We start from the raw sequence: 15,000 nt of genomic DNA on the forward strand, positions 1-15,000 counted from the left end.
GGGCAACAGAACCTGGAACTCCCAGGTGGTCTACCATCCAAGTACTAACCAGGCGCTGGCCGTGCTTAGCTGCCAAGATCAGACGAGATTGGGCTTGTTCAGGGTGGTGTGGCTGTAGGTATTGGTTTCCTAATGACCTACATCTCTTATACATCTCAAAACCAGCATTGATGGAAGCCGAAACAAGAGAGAAAAAAAAAAAGGCCTACAGCACCTGGGATTCTCAGGTGGTCTCCCATCCAAGTACTAACCAGCCGCAGCCCTGCTTAGCTTCCAAAATCAGACTTGTTCAGGGTGGTGTGGCTGTAGGTATTGGTTTCCTAATGACCTACATCTCTTATACATCTGAAAACCAGCATTAGTAGAAGCCGGAACAAGAGAGAAAAAAAAAAGGCCTACAGCACCTGGGATTCCCAGGTCGTCTCCAATTCAAGTACTAACCAGGCCCAGCCCTGCTTAGCTTTCAAGATCAGATGAGATTAGGCTTGTTCAGAGTGGTGTGGCTGTAGGTATTGGTTACCTAATGACCTACATCTCTTATACATTTCAAACCAGCATTTAAGGAAGCCGGAACAAGAGAGAAAAAAGAAAAGGGCGACAGAACCTGGAACTCCCAGGTGGTCTACCATCCAAGTACTAACCAGGCGCTGGCCCTGCTTAGCTGCCAAGATCAGACGAGATTGGGCTTGTTCAGGGTGGTGTGGCTGTAGGTATTGGTTTCCTAATGACCTACATCTCTTATACATCTGAAAACCAGCATTGATGGAAGCCGAAACAAGAGAGAAAAAAAAAAAGGCCTACAGCACCTGGAACTCCCAGGTGGTCTCCCATGCAAGTATTAACCAGCCCCGGCCCTGCTTAGCTTCCAAGATCAGACTTGTTCAGGGTGGTGTGGCTGTAGGTATTGGTTTCCTAATGACCTACATCTCTTATACATCTGAAAACCAGCATTGATAGAAGCCAGAACAAGAGAGAAAAAAAAAAGGCTTACAGCACCTGGTATTCCCAGGTGGTCTCCCATCCAAGTACTAACCAGGCGCGGCCCTGCTTAGTTTTCAAGATCAGATGAAATTGAGCTTGTTCAGGGTGGTGTGGATGTAGGTATTGGTTTCCTAATGACCTACATCTCTTATACATCTCAAAACCAGCATTGATAGAAGCCGGAACAAGAGAGAAAAAAAAAGGCCTACAGCACCTGGTATTCCCAGGTGGTCTCCCATCCAAGTACTAACCAGGCCCGGCCCTGCTTAGCTTCCAAGATCAGACGAGATTGGGCTTGTTCAGGGTGGCGTGGCTGTAGGTATTGGTTTCCTAATGACTTACATCTCTTATACATCTCAAAACCAGCATTGAAGGAAGTCGGAACAAGAGAGAAAAAAAAAGGCCTACAGCACCTGGTATTCCCAGGAGGTCTCCCATCCAAGTACTAAGCAGGCCCAGCCCTATTTAGCTTCCAAGATCAGGCATGTTCAGGGTGGTGTGGCTGTAGGTATTGGTTTCCTAATGACCTACTTCTCTTATACATCTCAAAACCAGCATTGAAGGAAGCCGGAACAAGAGAGAAAAAAAAAAAGGCATAAGGTACCTGGTATTCCCAGGTGGTCTCCCATCAAAGTACTAACCAGGCCTGGCCCTGCTTAGCTTCCAAGATCAGATGAGATTGGGCTTGTTCAGGGTGTTGTAGCTGTAGGTAATGGTTTCCTAATGACCTACATCTCTTATACATCTCAAAACCAGCATTAAAGGAAGCCGGAACAAGAGATAATAAAAAAAAAGGCCTACAGCACCTGTTATTCCCAGGTGGTCTCCCATCCAAGTACTAACCAGGCCCAGCCATGCTTAGTTTCCAAGATCAGACGAGATTGGACTTGTTTAGGGTGGTGTGGCTGTATGTACTGGTTTCCTAGTGACCTACATCACTTATACATCTCAAAACCAGCATTGAAGGAAGCCAAAACAAGAGAAAAAAAAAAAGCCCTACAGCACCTGGTATTCCCAGGTGGTCTCCCATCCAAGTACTAACCAGTCCTGGCCCTGCTTAGCTTCCAAGATCAGACTTGTTCAGGGTGGTGTGGCTGTAGGTATTGGTTTCCTAATGACCTACATCTCTTATACATCTGAAAACCAGCATTAGTAGAAGCCGGAACAAGAGAGAAAAAAAAAAGGCCTACAGTACCTGGGATTCCCAGGTCGTCTCCCATTCAAGTACTAACCAGGCCCAGCCCTGCTTAGCTTCCAAGATCAGATGAGATTGGGCTTGTTCAGGGTGGTGTGGCTGTAGGTATTGGTTACCTAATGACCTACATCTCTTATACATTTCAAACCAGCATTTAAGGAAGCCGGAACAAGAGAGAAAAAAAAAAGGCCTACAGCACGTGGTATTCCCAGGTGGTCTCCCATCCAAGTACTAACCAGGCCTGGCCCCGCTTAGCTTCCAAGATTAGGCTTGTTTAGGGTGGTGTGGCTGTAGGTATTGGTTTCCTAATGACCTACATCTCTTATACATCTCAAAACCAGCATTGAAGGAAGCCGGAACAAGAGATAATAAAAAAAAAAGGCCTACAGCACCTGGTATTCCCAGGTGGTCTCCCATCCAAGTACTAACAAGGCACGGCCCTGCTTAGCTTCCAAGATCAGATGAGATTGGGCTTGTTCAGGGTGGTGTAGCTGTAGGTATTGGTTTCCTAATGACCTACATCTCTTATACATCTCAAAACCAGCATTGAAGGAAGCCGGAACAAGAGAGAAAAAAAAAAGGCCTACAGCACCTGGTATTCCCAGGTGGTCTCCCATCCAAGTACTAACCAGGCCCAGCCCTGCTTAGCTTCCAAGATCAGACGAGATTGGGCTTGTTCAGGCTGGTGTGGCTGTAGGTATTGGTTACCTAATGACCTACATCTCTTATACATTTCAAACCAGCATTTAAGGAAGCCGGAACAAGAGAGAAAAAAAGAAAAGGGCAACAGAACCTGGAACTCCCAGGTGGTCTACCATCCAAGTACTAACCAGGCGCTGGCCGTGCTTAGCTGCCAAGATCAGACGAGATTGGGCTTGTTCAGGGTGGTGTGGCTGTAGGTATTGGTTTCCTAATGACCTACATCTCTTATACATCTCAAAACCAGCATTGATGGAAGCCGAAAAAAGAGAGAAAAAAAAAAAGGCCTACAGCACCTGGGATTCCCAGGTGGTCTCCCATCCAAGTACTAACCAGCCGCAGCCCTGCTTAGCTTCCAAGATCAGACTTGTTCAGGGTGGTGTGGCTGTAGGTATTGGTTTCCTAATGACCTACATCTCTTATACATCTGAAAACCAGCATTAGTAGAAGCCGGAACAAGAGAGAAAAAAAAAAAGGCCTACAGCACCTGGGATTCCCAGGTCGTCTCCAATTCAAGTACTAACCAGGCCCAGCCCTGCTTAGCTTCCAAGATCAGATGAGATTGGGCTTGTTCAGAGTGGTGTGGCTGTAGGTATTGGTTACCTAATGACCTACATCTCTTATACATTTCAAACCAGCATTTAAGGAAGCCGGAACAAGAGAGAAAAAAGAAAAGGGCGACAGAACCTGGAACTCCCAGGTGGTCTACCATCCAAGTACTAACCAGGCGCTGGCCCTGCTTAGCTGCCAAGATCAGACGAGATTGGGCTTGTTCAGGGTGGTGTGGCTGTAGGTATTGGTTTCCTAATGACCTACATCTCTTATACATCTGAAAACCAGCATTGATGGAAGCCGAAACAAGAGAGAAAAAAAAAAAGGCCTACAGCACCTGGAACTCCCAGGTGGTCTCCCATGCAAGTATTAACCAGCCCCGGCCCTGCTTAGCTTCCAAGATCAGACTTGTTCAGGGTGGTGTGGCTGTAGGTATTGGTTTCCTAATGACCTACATCTCTTATACATCTGAAAACCAGCATTGATAGAAGCCAGAACAAGAGAGAAAAAAAAAAGGCTTACAGCACCTGGTATTCCCAGGTGGTCTCCCATCCAAGTACTAACCAGGCGCGGCCCTGCTTAGTTTTCAAGATCAGATGAAATTGAGCTTGTTCAGGGTGGTGTGGATGTAGGTATTGGTTTCCTAATGACCTACATCTCTTATACATCTCAAAACCAGCATTGATAGAAGCCGGAACAAGAGAGAAAAAAAAAAAGGCCTACAGCACCTGGTATTCCCAGGTGGTCTCCCATCCAAGTACTAACCAGGCCCAGCCCTGCTTAGCTTCCAAGATCAGACGAGATTGGGCTTGTTCAGGGTGGCGTGGCTGTAGGTATTGGTTTCCTAATGACTTACATCTCTTATACATCTCAAAACCAGCATTGAAGGAAGTCGGAACAAGAGAGAAAAAAAAAGGCCTACAGCACCTGGTATTCCCAGGTGGTCTCCCATCCAAGTACTATGCAGGCCCAGCCCTATTTAGCTTCCAAGATCAGGCTTGTTTAGGGTGGTGTGGCTGTAGGTATTGGTTTCCTAATGACCTACATCTCTTATACATCTCAAAACCAGTATTGAAGGAAGCCGGAACAAGAGAGAAAAAAAAAAAGGCCTACAGCACCTGGTATTCCCAGGTGGTCTCCCATCCAAGTACTAACCAGGTGCGGCCCTGCTTAGTTTCCAAGATCAGATGAAATTTTGCTTGTTCAGGGTGGTGTGGCTGTATGTATTGGTTTCCTAATGACGTACATCTCTTATACATCTCAAAACCAGCATTGATAGAAGCCGTAACAAGAGAGAAAAAAAAAAGGCCTACAGCACCTGGTATTCCCAGGTGGTCTCCCATCCAAGTACTAACCAGGCCCAGCCCTGCTTAGTTTCCAAGATCAGATGAGATTGGGCTTGTTCAGGGTGGCGTGGCTGTAGGTATTGGTTTCTAAATGACCTACATCTCTTATACATCTCAAAACCAGCATTGAAGGAAGCCGGAACAAGAGAGAAAAAGAAAGGCCTACAGCACCTGGGATTCCCAGGTGGTCTCCCATCCAAGTACTAACCAGGCCCAGCCCTACTTAGCTTCCAAGATCAGGCATGTTCAGGGTGGTGTGGCTGTAGGTATTGGTTTCCTAAAGACCTACTTCTCTTATACATCTCAAAACCAGCATTGAAGGAAGCCGGAACAAGAGAGAAAAAAAAAAAGGCATAAGGTACCTGGTATTCCCAGGTGGTCTCCCATCAAAGTACTAACCAGGCCTGGCCCTGCTTAGCTTCCAAGATCAGATGAGATTGGGCTTGTTCAGGGTGTTGTAGCTTTAGGTAATGGTTTCCTAATGACCTACATCTCTTATACATCTCAAAACCAGCATTAAAGGAAGCCGGAACAAGAGATAATAAAAAAAAAGGCCTACAGCACCTGTTATTCCCAGGTGGTCTCCCATCCAAGTACTAACCAGGCCCAGCCATGCTTAGTTTCCAAGATCAGACGAGATTGGACTTGTTTAGGGTGGTGTGGCTGTATGTACTGGTTTCCTAGTGACCTACATCACTTATACATCTCAAAACCAGCATTGAAGGAAGCCAAAACAAGAGAAAAAAAAAAAGCCCTACAGCACCTGGTATTCCCAGGTGGTCTCCCATCCAAGTACTAACCAGTGCTGGCCCTGCTTAGCTTCCAAGATCAGACTTGTTCAGGGTGGTGTGGCAGTAGGTATTGGTTTCCTAATGACCTACATCTCTTATACATCTGAAAACCAGCATTAGTAGAAGCCGGAACAAGAGAGAAAAAAAAAAGGCCTACAGTACCTGGGATTCCCAGGTCGTCTCCCATTCAAGTACTAACCAGGCCCAGCCCTGCTTAGCTTCCAAGATCAGATGAGATTGGGCTTGTTCAGGGTGGTGTGGCTGTAGGTATTGGTTACCTAATGACCTACATCTCTTATACATTTCAAACCAGCATTTAAGGAAGCCGGAACAAGAGAGAAAAAAAAAAAGGCCTACAGCACGTGGTATTCCCAGGTGGTCTCCCATTCAAGTACTAACCAGGCCTGGCCCCGCTTAGCTTCCAAGATTAGGCTTGTTTAGGGTGGTGTGGCTGTAGGTATTGGTTTCCTAATGACCTACATCTCTTATACATCTCAAAACCAGCATTGAAGGAAGCCGGAACAAGAGAGAAAAAAAAAAAGGCCTACAGCACCTGGTATTCCCAGGTGGTCTCCCATCCAAGTACTAACCAGGCGTGGCCCTGCTTAGCTTCCAAGATCAGATGAAATTGCGCTTGTTCAGGGTGGTGTGGCTGTAGGTATTGGTTACCTAATGACCTACATCTCTTATACATTTCAAACCAGCATTTAAGGAAGCCGGAACAAGAGAGAAAAAAAGAAAAGGGCAACAGAACCTGGAACTCCCAGGTGGTCTACCATCCAAGTACTAACCAGGCACTGGCCCTGCTTAGCTGCCAAGATCAGATGAGATTGGGCTTGTTCAGGGTGGTGTGGCTGTAGGTATTGGTTTCCTAATGACCTACATCTCTTATACATCTCAAAACCAGCATTGATGGAAGCCGAAACAAGAGAGAAAAAAACAAAAGGCCTACAGCACCTGGGATTCCCAGGTGGTCTCCCATCCAAGTACTAACCAGCCCCAGCCCTGCTTAGCTTCCAAGATCAGACTTGTTCAGGGTGGTGTGGCTGTAGGTATTGGTTTCCTAATGACCTACATCTCTTATACATCTGAAAACCAGCATTAGTAGAAGCCGGAACAAGAGAGAAAAAAAAAAGGCCTACAGCACCTGGGATTCCCAGGTCGTCTCCCATTCAAGTACTAACCAGGCCCAGCCCTGCTTAGCTTCCAAGATCAGATGAGATTGGGCTTGTTCAGGGTGGTGTGGCTGTAGGTATTGGTTACCTAATGACCTACATCTCTTATACATTTCAAACCAGCATTTAAGGAAGCCGGAACAAGAGAGAAAAAAGAAAAGGGCGACAGAACCTGGAACTCCCAGGTGGTCTACCATCCAAGTACTAACCAGGCGCTGGCCCTGCTTAGCTGCTAAGATCAGACGAGATTGGGCTTGTTCAGGGTGGTGTGGCTGTAGGTATTGGTTTCCTAATGACCTACATCTCTTATACATCTGAAAACCAGCATTGATGGAAGCCGAAACAAGAGAGAAAAAAAAAAAGGCCTACAGCACCTGGAACTCCCAGGTGGTCTCCCATGCAAGTATTAACCAGACCCGGCCCTGCTTAGCTTCCAAGATCAGACTTGTTCAGGGTGGTGTGGCTGTAGGTATTGGTTTCCTAATGACCTACATCTCTTATACATCTGAAAACCAGCATTGATAGAAGCCGGAACAAGAGAGAAAAAAAAAAGGCCTACAGCACCTGGTATTCCCAGGTGGTCTCCCATCCAAGTACTAACCAGGCGCGGCCCTGCTTAGTTTTCAAGATCAGATGAAATTGAGCTTGTTCAGGGTGGTGTGGCTGTAGGTATTGGTTTCCTAATGACCTACATCTCTTATACATCTCAAAACCAGCATTGATAGAAGCCGGAACAAGAGAGAAAAAAAAAAGGCCTACAGCACCTGGTATTCCCAGGTGGTCTCCCATCCAAGTACTATCCAGGCCTGGCCCTGCTTAGCTTCCAAGATCAGATGAGATTGGGCTTGTTCAGGGTGGCGTGGCTGTAGGTATTGGTTTTCTAATGACTTACATCTCTTATACATCTCAAAACCAGCATTGAAGGAAGTCGGAACAAGAGAGAAAAAAAAAGGCCTACAGCACCTGGTATTCCCAGGTGGTCTCCCATCCAAGTACTAAGCAGGCCCAGCCCTATTTAGCTTCCAAGATCAGGCTTGTTTAGGGTGGTGTGGCTGTAGGTATTGGTTTTCCTAATGACCTCCATCTCTTATACATCTCAAAACCAGCATTGAAGGAAGCCGGAACAAGAGAGAAAAAAAAAAGGCCTACAGCACCTGGTATTCCCAGGTGGTCTCCCATCCAAGTACTAACCAGGTGCGGCCCTGCTTAGTTTCCAAGATCAGATGAAATTTTGCTTGTTCAGGGTGGTGTCGCTGTAGGTATTGGTTTCCTAATGACGTACATCTCTTATACATCTCAAAACCAGCATTGATAGAAGCCGGAACAAGAGAGAAAAAAAAAAGGCCTACAGCACCTGGTATTCCCAGGTGGTCTCCCATCCAAGTACTAACCAGGCCCAGCCCTGCTTAGCTTCCAAGATCAGATGAGATTGGGCTTGTTCAGGGTGGCGTGGCTGTAGGTATTGGTTTCCAAATGACCTACATCTCTTATACATCTCAAAACCAGCATTGAAGGAAGCCGGAACAAGAGAGAAAAAGAAAGGCCTACAGCACCTGGGATTCCCAGGTGGTCTCCCATCCAAGTACTAACCAGGCCCAGCCCTACTTAGCTTCCAAGATCAGGCTTGTTCAGGGTGGTGTGGCTGTAGGTATTGGTTTCCTAATGACCTACTTCTCTTATACATCTCAAAACCAGCATTGAAGGAAGCCGGAACAAGAGAGAAAAAAAAAAAGGCATAATGTACCTGGTATTCCCAGGTGGTCTCCCATCAAAGTACTAACCAGGCCTGGCCCTGCTTAGCTTCCAAGATCAGATGAGATTGGGCTTGTTCAGGGTGTTGTAGCTGTAGGTATTGGTTTCCTAATGACCTACATCTCTTATACATCTCAAAACCAGCATTAAAGGAAGCCGGAACAAGAGATAATAAAAAAAAAGGCCTACAGCACCTGTTATTCCCAGGTGGTCTCCCATCCAAGTACTAATCAGGCCCAGCCATGCTTAGCTTCCAAGATCAGACGAGATTGGGCTTGTTTAGGGTGGTGTGGCTGTATGTACTGGTTTCCTAGTGACCTACATCACTTATACATCTCAAAACCAGCATTGAAGGAAGCCGAAACAAGAGAGAAAAAAAAAAGCCCTACAGCACCTGGTATTCCCAGGTGGTCTCCCATCCAAGTACTAACCAGTCCTGGCCCTGCTTAGCTTCCAAGATCAGATGAGATTGGGCTTGTTTAGGGTGGTGTGGCTGTAGGTACTGGTTTCCTAGTGACCTACATCTCTTATACATCTCAAAACCAGCATTGAAGGAAGCCAAAACAAGAGAAAAAAAAAAAGCCCTACAGCACCTGGTATTCCCAGGTGGTCTCCCATCCAAGTACTAACCAGTCCTGGCCCTGCTTAGCTTCCAAGATCAGATGAGATTGGGCTTGTTTAGGGTGGTGTGGCTGTAGATACTGGTTTCCTAGTGACCTACATCTCTTATACATCTCAAAACCAGCATTGAAGGAAGCCGGAACAAGAGATAATAAAAAAAAAAGGCCTACAGCACCTGTTATTCCCAGGTGGTCTCCCATCCAAGTACTAACCAGGCCCAGCCATGCTTAGCTTCCAAGATCAGATGAGATTGGGCTTGTTTAGGGTGGTATGGCTGTAGGTACTGGTTTCCTAGTGACCTACATCTCTTATACATCTCAAAACCAGCATTTAAGGAAGCCGGAACAAGAGAGAAAAAAAAAAAGGCCTACGGTACCTGGTATTCCCAGGTGGTCTCCCATCCAAGTAGTAACCAGGCCAGGCCCTGCTTAGCTTCCAAAATCAGATGAAATTGGGCTTGTTTAGGGTGGTGTGGCTGTAGGTATTGGTTTCCTAATGACCTACATCTCTTATACATCTTAAAACCAGCATTGAAGGAAGCTGGAACAAGAGAGAAAAAAAAAAGGCCTACATCACCTGATATTCCCAGGTGGTCTCCCATCCAAGTACTAACCAGGCCCAGCCCTACTTAGCTTCCAAGATCAGGCTTGTTCAGGGTGGTGTGGCTGTGTGTATTGGTTTCCTAACAACCTTCATCTCTTATACATCTGAAAACCAGCATTGAAGGAAGCCGGAACAAGAGATAATAAAAAAAAAGGCCTACAGCACCTTGTATTCCCAGGTGGTCTCCCATCCAAGTACTAACCAGGCCCAGCCCTGCTTAGCTTTCAAGATCAGACGAGATTGGGCTTGTTTAGGGTGGTGTGGCTGTAGGTACTTGTTCCCTACTGACCTACATCTATTATACATCTCAAAACCAGCATTGAAGGAAGCCGAAACAAGAGAGAAAAAAAAATGCCCTATAGCACCTGGTATTCCCAGGTGGTCTCCCATCCAAGTACTAACCAGGCCTGGCCCTGCTTAGCTTCCAAGATCAGACGAGATTGGGCTTGTTTAGGGTGGTGTGGCTGTAGGTACTGGTTTCCTAGTGACCTACATCTCTTATACATCTCAAAACCAGCATTGAAGGAAGCCGGAACAAGAGATAATAAAAAAAAAAAAAGGCCTACAGCACCTGGTATTCCCAGGTGGTCTCCCATCCAAGTACTAACCAGCCCTGGCCCTGCTTAGCTTCCAAGATCAGATGAGATTGGGATTGTTCAGAGTGGCGTGGCTGTAGGTATTGGTTTCCTAATGACTTACATCTCTTATACATCTCAAAACCAGCATTGAAGGAAGCCGGAACAAGAGAGAAAAAAAAAGGCCTACAGCACCTGGTATTCCCAGGTGGTCCCCCATCCAAGTACTAACCAGGCCCAGCCCTACTTAGCTTCCAAGATCAGGCTTGTTCAGGGTGGTGTGGCTGTATGTATTGGTTTCCTAACGACCTTCATCTCTTATACATCTCAAAACCAGCATTGAAGGAAGCCGGAACAAGAGAGAAAAAAAATGGCCTACAGCACCTGGTATTCCCAGGTGGTCTAGCATCCAAGTACTAACCACGCACCGGTCTTGCTTAGCTTCCAAGATCAGATGAGATTGGACTTGTTCAGGGTGGTGTAGCTGTAGGTGTTAGTTTCCTAATGACCTACATCTCTTATACATCTCAAAACCAGCATTGAAGGAAGCCGAAACAAGAGATAATAAAAAAAAGGCCTACAGCACCTGGTATTCCCAGGTGGTCTCCCATCCAAGTACTAACTAGGCCCAGCCCTGCTTAGCTTCCAAGATCAGATGAGATTGGGCTTGTTTAGGGTGGTGTGGCTGTAGATACTGGTTTCCTAGTGACCTACATCTCTTATACATCTCAAAACCAGCATTGAAGGAAGCCGAAACAAGAGATAATAAAAAATAAAGGCCTACAGCACCTGGTATTCCCAGGTGGTCTCCCATCCAAGTACTAACCAGGCACGGCCCTGCTTAGCTTCCAAGACCAGATGAGATTGGGCTTGTTCAGGGAGGTGTGGCTGTAGGTATTGGTTTCCTAATGACCTACATCTCTTATACATCTCAAAACCAGCATCGAAGGAAGCCGGCACAAGAAAGAAAAAAAAAGGGCCTACAGCACCTGGCATTCCCAGGTGGTCTACCATTCAAGTACTAACCAGGCACCGGCTCTGCTTAGCTTCCAAGATCAGATGAGATTGGGCTTGTTCAGTGTGGTGTGGCTGTAGGTATTGGTTTCCTAATGACCTACAACTCTTATACATCTTAAAATCAGCATTGAAGGAAGCTGGAACAAGAGATAATAAAAAAAGGCCTACAGCACCTGGTATTCCCAGGTGGTCTCCCATCCAAGTACTAACGAGGCCCGGCCCTGCTTAGTTTCCAAGATCAGATGAGATTGGGCTTGTTCAGGGTGATGTTGCTGTAGGTATTGGTTTGCTAATGACCTACATCTCTTATACATTTCAAACCAGCATTGAAGGAAGCCGGAACAAGAGAGAAAAAAAAAAACGCCTACAGCACCTGGAACTCCCAGGTGGTCTCCCATCCAAGTACTAACCAGGCCTGGCCCTGCTTAGCTTCCAAGATCAGACAAGATTGGGCTTGTTTAGGATGGTGTGGCTGTAGGTATTGGTTTCCTAATGACCTACATCTCTTATACATCTCAAAACCAGCATTGAAGGAAGCCGGAACAAGAGATAATAAAAAAAAAAGGCCTACAGCATCTGGTATTCCTAGGTGGTCTCCCATCCAAGTACAAACCAGGCACGGCCCTGCTAAGCTTCCAAGATCAGACGAGACTGGGCTTTTTCAGGGTGGTGTGGCTGTAGGTATTGGTTTCCTGATGACCTACATCTCTTATACATTTCAAACCAGCATTGAAGGAAGCCGGAACAAGAGATAATAAAAAAAAAGGCCTACAGCACCTGGTATTCCCAGGTGGTCTCCCATCCAAGTACTAACCAAGCCTGGCGCTGCTTAGCTTTCAAAATCAGGCTTGTTCAGGGTGGTGTGGCTGTAGGTATTGGTTTCCTAATGACCTACATCTCTTATACATCTCAAAACCAGCATTGAAGGAAGCCGGAACAAGAGATAATAAAAAAGGCCTACAGCACCTGGTATTCCCAGGTGGTCTCCCATCCAAGTACTAACCAAGCCTGGCCCTGCTTAGCTTTCAAAATCAGGCTTGTTAAGGGTGGTGTGGCTGTAGGTATTGGTTTCCTAATGACCTACATCTCTTATACATCTCAAAACCAGCATTGAAGGAAGCCGGAACAAGAGATAATAAAAAAGGCCTACAGCACCTGGTATTCCCAGGTGGTCTCCCATCCAAGTACTAACCAGGCGCTGGCCATGCTTAGCTTCCAAGATCAGACGAGATTGGGCTTGTTTAGGGTGGTGTGGCTGTAGGTATTGGTTTCCTAATGACCTACATCTCTTATACATCTAAAAACCAGCATTGAAGGAAGTCGGAACAAGAGATAATAAAAAAGGCCTACAGCACCTGGTATTCCCAGGTAGTCTCACATCCAAGTACTAACCAGGCCCGGCCCTGCTTAGCTTTCAAGATCTGATGAGATTGGGCTTGTTCAGGGTGGTGTGGCTGTACATATTGGTTTCCTAATGACCTACATCTCTTATACATCTCAAAACCAGCATTGAAGCAAGCCGGCACAAGAGAGAAAAAGAAAAAGGCCTACAGCACCTGAAACTCCCAGGTGGTCTACCATGCAAGTACTAACCAGGCCTGGCCCTGCTTAGCTTCCAAGACCAGGCTTGCTCAGGGAGGTGTGGCTGTAGGTATTGGCTTCCTAATGCCCTACATCTCTTATACATCTCAAAACCAGCATTGATGGAAGCCGAAACAAGAGAGAAAAAAAAAAGGCCTACAGCACCTGGTATTCCCAGGTGGTCTCCCATCCAAGTACTAACCAGGCGTGGCCCTGCTTAGCTTCAAAGATCAGATGAGATTGGGCTTGTTCAGGGTGGTGTGGCTGTAGGTATTGGTTTCCTAATGACCTACATCTCTTATACATCTCAAAACCAGCATATAAGGAAGCCGGAACAAGAGAGAAAAAAAAAAAGCCTACAGCACCTTGTATTCCCAGGTGGTCTCTCATCCAAGTACTAACCAGGCCCAACCCTGCTTTGCTCCCAAGATCAGGCTTGTTCAGGGTGGTGTGGCTGTACGTATTGGTTTCCTAATGACTTACATCTCTTACACATCTAAAAACCAGCATTGAAGGAAACCGGCACAAGTGAGAAAAAGAAAAAGGCCTACAGCACCTGAAATTCCCAGGTGGTCTCCCATCCAAGTACTAACCAGGCCTGGCCCTGCTTAGTTTCCAAGATCAGATGAGATTGGGCTTGTTCAGGGTGGTGTTGCTGTAGGTAATGGTTTGATAATGACCTACATCTCTTATTCATTTCAAACCAGCATTGAAGGAAGCCGGAACAAGAGAGAAAAAAAAAAGTGCCTACAGCACCTGGAACTCCCAGGTGGTCTCCCATCCAAGTACTAACCAGGCCTGGCCCTGCTTAGCTTCCAAGATCAGACAAGATAGGGCTTGTTTAGGGTGGTGTGGCTGTAGGTATTGGTTTCCTAATGACCTACATCTCTTACACATCTAAAAATCAGCATTGAAGGAAGCTGGAACAAGAGATAATAAAAAAGGCCTACAGCACCTGGTATTCCCAGGTGGTCTCCCATCCAAGTACTAACCAGGCCCGGCCCTGCTTAGATTTCAAGATCTGATGAGATTGGGCTTGTTCAGGGTGGTGTGGCTGTACATATTGGTTTCCTAATGACCTACATCTCTTATACATCTCAAAACCAGCATTGAAGCAAGCCGGCACAAGAAAGAAAAAGAAAAAGGCCTACAGCACCTGAAATTCCCAGGTGGTCTCCCATCCAAGTACTAACCAGGCCTGGCCCTGCTTAGCTTCCAAGATCAGACGAGATTGGGCTTGCTTAGGGTGGTGTGGCTGTAGGTATTGGTTTCCTAATGACCTACATCTCTTATACATCTCAAAACCAGCATTGAAGGAAGCCGGAACAAGAGATAATAAAAAAAAAAGGCCTACAGCATCTGGTATTCCTAGGTGGTCTCCCATCCAAGTACAAACCAGTCACGGCCCTGCTAAGCTTCCAAGATCAGACGAGATTGGGCTTTTTCAGGGTGGTGTGGCTGTAGGTATTGGTTTCCTGATGACCTACATCTCTTATATGTTTCAAACCAGCATTGAAGGAAGCCGGAACAAGAGATAATAAAAAAAAACGGCCTACAGCACCTGGTATTCCCAGGTGGTCTCCCATCCAAGTACTAACCAGGCCTGGCCCTGCTTAGCTTTCAAGATCAGGCTTGTGCAGGGTGGTGTGGCTGTAGGTATTGGTTTCCTAATGACCTACATCTCTTATACATCTCAAAACCAGCATTGATGGAAGCCGGAACAAGAGAGAAAAAAAAAAGGATGACAGCACCTGGTATTAACAGGTGGTCTCCCATCCAAGTACTAACCAGGTCTGGCCCTGCTTAGCTTCCAAGATCAGATGAGATTAGGCTTGTTCAGGGTGGTGTGGCTGTATGTATTGGTTTCCTAATGACCTACATCTCTTATACATCTCAAAACCAGCATTGAAGGAAGCTGGACAAGAGAGAAAAAGAAAAAGGCCTACAGCACCTGAAATTCCCAGGTGGTCTCCAATCTAAGTACTAACCAGGCCCGGCCCTTCTTAGCTTCCAAGAGCAGATGAGATTGGGCTTGTTTAGGGTGGTGTGGCTGTAGGTATTGGTTTTCTAATGACCTACATCTCTTATACATCTCAAAACCAGCATTGAAGG

At 46.2% G+C, this 15,000-nt stretch overlaps 11 non-coding genes and 47 pseudogenes across 11 annotated transcripts; all 58 read right to left on the bottom strand.

Annotated features, from left to right (window-relative positions):
• Positions 1-392: 392 nt before the first annotated feature.
• On the bottom strand, positions 393-511 carry LOC142134641 (5S ribosomal RNA; annotated as a pseudogene).
• An 81-nt stretch (positions 512-592) lies between these two features.
• LOC142134813 (5S ribosomal RNA) lies at positions 593-712 on the bottom strand (annotated as a pseudogene).
• A 272-nt stretch (positions 713-984) lies between these two features.
• On the bottom strand, positions 985-1,103 carry LOC142134727 (5S ribosomal RNA; annotated as a pseudogene).
• Positions 1,104-1,183: 80 nt separating this feature from the next.
• On the bottom strand, positions 1,184-1,302 carry LOC142134716 (5S ribosomal RNA). Its single transcript, XR_012687091.1, has one exon. It is a non-coding gene; the product is annotated as a 5S ribosomal RNA (ribosomal RNA).
• Positions 1,303-1,382: 80 nt separating this feature from the next.
• Positions 1,383-1,491, bottom strand: LOC142134772 (5S ribosomal RNA; annotated as a pseudogene).
• An 82-nt stretch (positions 1,492-1,573) lies between these two features.
• On the bottom strand, positions 1,574-1,692 carry LOC142134788 (5S ribosomal RNA; annotated as a pseudogene).
• An 83-nt stretch (positions 1,693-1,775) lies between these two features.
• On the bottom strand, positions 1,776-1,894 carry LOC142134712 (5S ribosomal RNA; annotated as a pseudogene).
• Positions 1,895-2,164: 270 nt separating this feature from the next.
• LOC142134602 (5S ribosomal RNA) lies at positions 2,165-2,283 on the bottom strand (annotated as a pseudogene).
• A 273-nt stretch (positions 2,284-2,556) lies between these two features.
• On the bottom strand, positions 2,557-2,675 carry LOC142134640 (5S ribosomal RNA; annotated as a pseudogene).
• Positions 2,676-2,756: 81 nt separating this feature from the next.
• Positions 2,757-2,875, bottom strand: LOC142134777 (5S ribosomal RNA). The gene has a single exon (XR_012687097.1). It is a non-coding gene; the product is annotated as a 5S ribosomal RNA (ribosomal RNA).
• Positions 2,876-3,350: 475 nt separating this feature from the next.
• LOC142134835 (5S ribosomal RNA) lies at positions 3,351-3,469 on the bottom strand. Its single transcript, XR_012687113.1, has one exon. It is a non-coding gene; the product is annotated as a 5S ribosomal RNA (ribosomal RNA).
• Positions 3,470-3,550: 81 nt separating this feature from the next.
• Positions 3,551-3,670, bottom strand: LOC142134815 (5S ribosomal RNA; annotated as a pseudogene).
• A 272-nt stretch (positions 3,671-3,942) lies between these two features.
• On the bottom strand, positions 3,943-4,061 carry LOC142134728 (5S ribosomal RNA; annotated as a pseudogene).
• An 82-nt stretch (positions 4,062-4,143) lies between these two features.
• On the bottom strand, positions 4,144-4,262 carry LOC142134631 (5S ribosomal RNA). Its single transcript, XR_012687083.1, has one exon. It is a non-coding gene; the product is annotated as a 5S ribosomal RNA (ribosomal RNA).
• Positions 4,263-4,342: 80 nt separating this feature from the next.
• Positions 4,343-4,451, bottom strand: LOC142134791 (5S ribosomal RNA; annotated as a pseudogene).
• An 82-nt stretch (positions 4,452-4,533) lies between these two features.
• Positions 4,534-4,652, bottom strand: LOC142134763 (5S ribosomal RNA; annotated as a pseudogene).
• An 81-nt stretch (positions 4,653-4,733) lies between these two features.
• On the bottom strand, positions 4,734-4,852 carry LOC142134837 (5S ribosomal RNA). Its single transcript, XR_012687115.1, has one exon. It is a non-coding gene; the product is annotated as a 5S ribosomal RNA (ribosomal RNA).
• An 80-nt stretch (positions 4,853-4,932) lies between these two features.
• Positions 4,933-5,041, bottom strand: LOC142134740 (5S ribosomal RNA; annotated as a pseudogene).
• An 82-nt stretch (positions 5,042-5,123) lies between these two features.
• On the bottom strand, positions 5,124-5,242 carry LOC142134762 (5S ribosomal RNA; annotated as a pseudogene).
• An 83-nt stretch (positions 5,243-5,325) lies between these two features.
• LOC142134714 (5S ribosomal RNA) lies at positions 5,326-5,444 on the bottom strand (annotated as a pseudogene).
• A 270-nt stretch (positions 5,445-5,714) lies between these two features.
• Positions 5,715-5,833, bottom strand: LOC142134604 (5S ribosomal RNA; annotated as a pseudogene).
• Positions 5,834-6,105: 272 nt separating this feature from the next.
• On the bottom strand, positions 6,106-6,224 carry LOC142134693 (5S ribosomal RNA; annotated as a pseudogene).
• An 82-nt stretch (positions 6,225-6,306) lies between these two features.
• Positions 6,307-6,426, bottom strand: LOC142134798 (5S ribosomal RNA; annotated as a pseudogene).
• An 83-nt stretch (positions 6,427-6,509) lies between these two features.
• On the bottom strand, positions 6,510-6,618 carry LOC142134817 (5S ribosomal RNA; annotated as a pseudogene).
• An 81-nt stretch (positions 6,619-6,699) lies between these two features.
• Positions 6,700-6,818, bottom strand: LOC142134836 (5S ribosomal RNA). The gene has a single exon (XR_012687114.1). It is a non-coding gene; the product is annotated as a 5S ribosomal RNA (ribosomal RNA).
• A 473-nt stretch (positions 6,819-7,291) lies between these two features.
• On the bottom strand, positions 7,292-7,410 carry LOC142134613 (5S ribosomal RNA; annotated as a pseudogene).
• Positions 7,411-7,491: 81 nt separating this feature from the next.
• Positions 7,492-7,610, bottom strand: LOC142134838 (5S ribosomal RNA). The gene has a single exon (XR_012687116.1). It is a non-coding gene; the product is annotated as a 5S ribosomal RNA (ribosomal RNA).
• Positions 7,611-7,690: 80 nt separating this feature from the next.
• Positions 7,691-7,799, bottom strand: LOC142134782 (5S ribosomal RNA; annotated as a pseudogene).
• An 82-nt stretch (positions 7,800-7,881) lies between these two features.
• Positions 7,882-8,000, bottom strand: LOC142134758 (5S ribosomal RNA; annotated as a pseudogene).
• An 81-nt stretch (positions 8,001-8,081) lies between these two features.
• On the bottom strand, positions 8,082-8,200 carry LOC142134600 (5S ribosomal RNA). Its single transcript, XR_012687079.1, has one exon. It is a non-coding gene; the product is annotated as a 5S ribosomal RNA (ribosomal RNA).
• Positions 8,201-8,280: 80 nt separating this feature from the next.
• On the bottom strand, positions 8,281-8,389 carry LOC142134756 (5S ribosomal RNA; annotated as a pseudogene).
• An 82-nt stretch (positions 8,390-8,471) lies between these two features.
• On the bottom strand, positions 8,472-8,590 carry LOC142134793 (5S ribosomal RNA; annotated as a pseudogene).
• Positions 8,591-8,673: 83 nt separating this feature from the next.
• On the bottom strand, positions 8,674-8,792 carry LOC142134662 (5S ribosomal RNA; annotated as a pseudogene).
• Positions 8,793-8,873: 81 nt separating this feature from the next.
• Positions 8,874-8,992, bottom strand: LOC142134673 (5S ribosomal RNA; annotated as a pseudogene).
• An 80-nt stretch (positions 8,993-9,072) lies between these two features.
• Positions 9,073-9,191, bottom strand: LOC142134683 (5S ribosomal RNA; annotated as a pseudogene).
• Positions 9,192-9,275: 84 nt separating this feature from the next.
• LOC142134833 (5S ribosomal RNA) lies at positions 9,276-9,394 on the bottom strand. Its single transcript, XR_012687112.1, has one exon. It is a non-coding gene; the product is annotated as a 5S ribosomal RNA (ribosomal RNA).
• An 82-nt stretch (positions 9,395-9,476) lies between these two features.
• Positions 9,477-9,595, bottom strand: LOC142134775 (5S ribosomal RNA; annotated as a pseudogene).
• A 273-nt stretch (positions 9,596-9,868) lies between these two features.
• Positions 9,869-9,987, bottom strand: LOC142134635 (5S ribosomal RNA; annotated as a pseudogene).
• Positions 9,988-10,068: 81 nt separating this feature from the next.
• Positions 10,069-10,187, bottom strand: LOC142134663 (5S ribosomal RNA; annotated as a pseudogene).
• An 87-nt stretch (positions 10,188-10,274) lies between these two features.
• Positions 10,275-10,393, bottom strand: LOC142134678 (5S ribosomal RNA; annotated as a pseudogene).
• An 80-nt stretch (positions 10,394-10,473) lies between these two features.
• Positions 10,474-10,582, bottom strand: LOC142134776 (5S ribosomal RNA; annotated as a pseudogene).
• Positions 10,583-10,864: 282 nt separating this feature from the next.
• LOC142134840 (5S ribosomal RNA) lies at positions 10,865-10,983 on the bottom strand. The gene has a single exon (XR_012687118.1). It is a non-coding gene; the product is annotated as a 5S ribosomal RNA (ribosomal RNA).
• An 84-nt stretch (positions 10,984-11,067) lies between these two features.
• Positions 11,068-11,186, bottom strand: LOC142134847 (5S ribosomal RNA; annotated as a pseudogene).
• An 81-nt stretch (positions 11,187-11,267) lies between these two features.
• Positions 11,268-11,387, bottom strand: LOC142134684 (5S ribosomal RNA; annotated as a pseudogene).
• An 81-nt stretch (positions 11,388-11,468) lies between these two features.
• On the bottom strand, positions 11,469-11,587 carry LOC142134632 (5S ribosomal RNA; annotated as a pseudogene).
• An 81-nt stretch (positions 11,588-11,668) lies between these two features.
• LOC142134732 (5S ribosomal RNA) lies at positions 11,669-11,787 on the bottom strand (annotated as a pseudogene).
• Positions 11,788-11,871: 84 nt separating this feature from the next.
• LOC142134759 (5S ribosomal RNA) lies at positions 11,872-11,990 on the bottom strand (annotated as a pseudogene).
• A 460-nt stretch (positions 11,991-12,450) lies between these two features.
• On the bottom strand, positions 12,451-12,570 carry LOC142134720 (5S ribosomal RNA; annotated as a pseudogene).
• An 80-nt stretch (positions 12,571-12,650) lies between these two features.
• On the bottom strand, positions 12,651-12,769 carry LOC142134698 (5S ribosomal RNA; annotated as a pseudogene).
• Positions 12,770-13,041: 272 nt separating this feature from the next.
• LOC142134677 (5S ribosomal RNA) lies at positions 13,042-13,160 on the bottom strand (annotated as a pseudogene).
• A 272-nt stretch (positions 13,161-13,432) lies between these two features.
• LOC142134850 (5S ribosomal RNA) lies at positions 13,433-13,551 on the bottom strand (annotated as a pseudogene).
• An 81-nt stretch (positions 13,552-13,632) lies between these two features.
• LOC142134736 (5S ribosomal RNA) lies at positions 13,633-13,751 on the bottom strand (annotated as a pseudogene).
• An 80-nt stretch (positions 13,752-13,831) lies between these two features.
• On the bottom strand, positions 13,832-13,950 carry LOC142134830 (5S ribosomal RNA). Its single transcript, XR_012687109.1, has one exon. It is a non-coding gene; the product is annotated as a 5S ribosomal RNA (ribosomal RNA).
• An 82-nt stretch (positions 13,951-14,032) lies between these two features.
• Positions 14,033-14,151, bottom strand: LOC142134657 (5S ribosomal RNA; annotated as a pseudogene).
• Positions 14,152-14,235: 84 nt separating this feature from the next.
• LOC142134744 (5S ribosomal RNA) lies at positions 14,236-14,354 on the bottom strand (annotated as a pseudogene).
• An 83-nt stretch (positions 14,355-14,437) lies between these two features.
• LOC142134808 (5S ribosomal RNA) lies at positions 14,438-14,546 on the bottom strand (annotated as a pseudogene).
• An 81-nt stretch (positions 14,547-14,627) lies between these two features.
• Positions 14,628-14,746, bottom strand: LOC142134774 (5S ribosomal RNA; annotated as a pseudogene).
• Positions 14,747-14,827: 81 nt separating this feature from the next.
• Positions 14,828-14,946, bottom strand: LOC142134697 (5S ribosomal RNA; annotated as a pseudogene).
• Between the last annotated feature and the right edge of the window lie 54 nt (positions 14,947-15,000).

Source organism: Mixophyes fleayi, unplaced genomic scaffold (assembly GCF_038048845.1).
Source record: "Mixophyes fleayi isolate aMixFle1 unplaced genomic scaffold, aMixFle1.hap1 Scaffold_574, whole genome shotgun sequence".
Classification (NCBI taxonomy): Eukaryota; Metazoa; Chordata; class Amphibia; order Anura; family Limnodynastidae; genus Mixophyes; species Mixophyes fleayi.